Source organism: Python bivittatus, unplaced genomic scaffold (assembly GCF_059951505.1).
Source record: "Python bivittatus isolate LINGU-HERP-01145 unplaced genomic scaffold, Pbiv_v1 ctg000020_np1212, whole genome shotgun sequence".
Classification (NCBI taxonomy): domain Eukaryota; kingdom Metazoa; phylum Chordata; class Lepidosauria; order Squamata; family Pythonidae; genus Python; species Python bivittatus.
Genome location: NW_028277030.1, coordinates 78,376,299 through 78,379,839, shown reverse-complemented (window position 1 = coordinate 78,379,839; position 3,541 = coordinate 78,376,299).

Sequence of the window (3,541 nt, the reverse complement as noted above, 5' to 3'; positions counted from 1 at the left end):
ATTGGACAAGGAGCTTTACAGGCACCAAAGACATTTTCCTCTGGCAGATGTATGCTTCCCGTCTCCATTCTCTATTCTTGTGCCTCCTGGAACTAAGGATGTACCTATAAAATTCCTGTGTCATGTAGAAAGTTATGCACAGAGTTTAGACTTAAGGCTCCTCCACACAGCTTCATTGCCCCAGCTCAAGGACACCCACTTACTGTTCATTGAAGACATATCCTCATAGCAGAGCCTCCATCTCATTGTCAAGGCCAGCTGAAGCTCCAGCTTGAGAGGAGTGTTTTCCCTGAAAAAACAGAAGAAAACCTCCTATGCAAACTTTCTAGTGTACATGGAGGGGGAGCCTCCGAAGGTCAGCAATGTGCTGAGCTCCAATTGGCCCAATGCCCAGGAGCCCATTCATCCAGCTAGAGGATTCTGCACCTCTATAGGCAGTTTTGCTATGGTGTCAGAAGGACCCAGCACCTCACCATTGTTGCCTGTTTCTTCTTTTTCTTTGGTTCACTCATGGGAATACAGACCTCATGGAAGACAAGACTGCACATGTACCAGGAAGTTAATATTTCCATTAACTGAATGGCTCTGCTGGACTCAAGTGAATTTCTGTCTCCACTAAGCATGTCTCTCAGAGTCTTGTAATTTGCTGGTTCTCACAAGTGTGCAGCAGGCAGGCAGGCAAGCAGGAAGGAAGGAAAACCCAGGCAGGGGAGGATGGCTAGAAAAGAGGAAGACCTTGATTCCACCAAAATTCTCATCCTTGGTTGCACCAGAGTCCAGACTAAGAAAAGTTAAGCCTCCCACCCTCACCTGCCTGCCAGCTCATCCTGAGTATAAAGAGGGAGCAGAGTAACCCATTGCTATAGGCTAACAACTCTTGGGCCACAAAATGACCAGCTGCTCCCTACCTGTTGAGAATAGCATTTAGTTATTCATGCCTGGCTGAGGCCCTGAGAGGAAGAATTAGCTGCCTGGTGCACAAGAGGAAGAAAAGAAGGGAGAGGGGAAAATGCTGAGGCTTTCTTGTTTCATCAAGGACGTTTGATTGGGAAAGATAAGTAGAAAGTCCCTTTGAGACACTACAGTCCCTTCTTTCTTCTCCTTGCATCCTATGGTTATATGTTCTTTTTCCTCTGTTGTTTTTCATTTGGCAGCAGAGCCACCTGGTTTAGAGCTGGTCTGATGGTGGCGGTGGGGTTCGTCACACTCATAGTTGCTGTTTGAAGAACAAATCACTGCCTAGAAAGTAATCCACATTGTTTGCTGTCAGGACAGCCATACTGCCAGCTTTGTTCCTGAGGTGTGGTAAAAGGTAGGCCATGGGGCCAGCTGTATTTGAAATGACTTACTTTTGTTCCATCTGAAGGACAGAAGGAAGGAATTCACCATAGCTGCGTGGATGAGCCCTGCATGGACAGGAAATGCTCCTACAATACAGAGTCATTCACCACCTAAAATGCCCATGAGAAGAGTGTTGGAGGAGGCAAATGCTAACATTCCCATCCATGCTCTTATGTCAAGTGTAACAGTTTCTGCATTTGTGTGAAATGAGATCTGATTCCATCCAAACTGAAGAAGGGATATTCAAAGAGGGCATAATTTGATTCAAGTGGCCTCCAAATTTGAGTTTCAGTTCAAATGAAAAATTGAAGAATTATACTGTAACTATTTTGTTATTGCTGTTGTTATTGAATATGAAACTTTATTATAAGCATATGGTCACTTTACAGTTGTTATCATAGTTGTTGTTATTGTTGTTGTTGTTATTATTATTATTTAGAATGGGACAAACGTAACAGGATCATTAACCCTGCCAAGTTTCAGAGGGGTACTTTTGTGTGTAATCGCAGTATATTCCTGAAACATCCCCCTGCGCCTCCCTCCCTTCAGGCAGAGATAGCCAGGATGAGGAAAGGAATCTCTGAATTGCCCAGCAAAGAGCCTAAGCCATTCTGGATGAAGCAATGTAGGAAGTGTCCTCCTCCATCTTAAACATGTTCAAAAATTTAAAAATAAGTTCTTCATTGTTGCTCTTTCGAGGTAGTGAGCCATGATACTGAAGACACTTGCTGAGTTGGCCTTGTGCAGTGCTGTAACCTGGCGGTCTCTGGTCACTGTTTTTGTGTGGGTTGCCAGGACCATTGTCAGAGCTACACCCCCAAGGAAGAACTCTTTCATCATTGGCTGTGGTCAGGAGTAAGACTGGATAAGTTGTATTATCAAAGTTTGGCCACTATTGGGCAAGATTCAGTGTTAGTTAGCAGAGGGAGAAAAAGGAGACTGCCACAGGGAGCTCCAGTGCAGGCTGCAAAGAAAGAAAGTGGCAGAGAAAAAGTAGCATCTCCAGCCCTGCCACCCCCATTCTTAAAAACAGTTAATGTTTGGTCCAGTGCTATGAATGGCACCCATTCACTCGTTGCTGAGACACTTAAATTTGCCTCAATCATACAGAATAATAATAATTAAAAAATAATAATAAAGACTGCAGACTAGACTGGCCAGCCATGAGCTCAGATTCAGTGTGAGTTGAATTCTCAGCTGAGTTGGCAAGACTAACCCAAAGGGAGATGTTTCATTAACACAAGAGAAAACAAAGTTCAGCCTTGTGCTGGGCATAGTAAAGAAGTTGAGAGAATAATAATATCTAAAACAATGTTAGTCTGGCTCCCCAGAGGAGCTCTGACAGGCAAAAAGCTTAAGGAGGGGATAAAACGTATTGGCCAGCTAACTCGTGTCAATGTCAGAGAACATATCATACTATTCAACCCCTTTCGGGGTTCTCCCTATCTGGAAATGACATTGCAACATAACATACTGTTTATAACAACTCCCAGAAGCAACAGAAAAGCTCTAACATCTGCAAAACATTTCATAATGCTCTCAGGTGCTTTTCAGCCAGTGAATTATTTGTTGTATTGAAGTAGGTCTCCACTTGAATGTGCAAATCTGCCTCGCTGGGGTGTTTCAGCTACTGGATAGTCCTGTTCATGTGTCTGAAACTCTGAATCATTAAAGAACAGAAAGCTGAGTGTAGGAGTAAAAGGTCCATTCTTGCAACATACAGAGTGGGACTGGACCTTTTCAATTGTTCATTCAAGGAAATACATTGATTGGAGATTGAGAACTGGTAAGAAGAAGTACTTATTGGCCCAGTACACATGATGGGATTTGTTGATACAAAATGTAGTAATGGCTACTGAATTGGAGAGCTACTGAATTGGAGAGGCACTAGAACCAATAGCTGTGAGCAGTGATGTTAGCCATTGTCCAGTGCCATAATCGGAATATCAGCTAAAGTGGGAACAAGAGAAGAAGAGTGCTGCTTTAAGCTTCTCAGAGGCATATTGTTGGCCACTGTGGGAAGAGAATATCAGTCTAGGCTGATGGTTGGTCTGATCAAGTATAGTTCTTCTTCCGCTCTTATTTTCATATCAGATACAACAATCAATAACAATCAACCAGGCTATCTTATTGTGCCAGAATAACTCCAAAAGTTTTAATGGCTAATGACTACCAAGTGGAAGATTCTTTCCACTGCTCG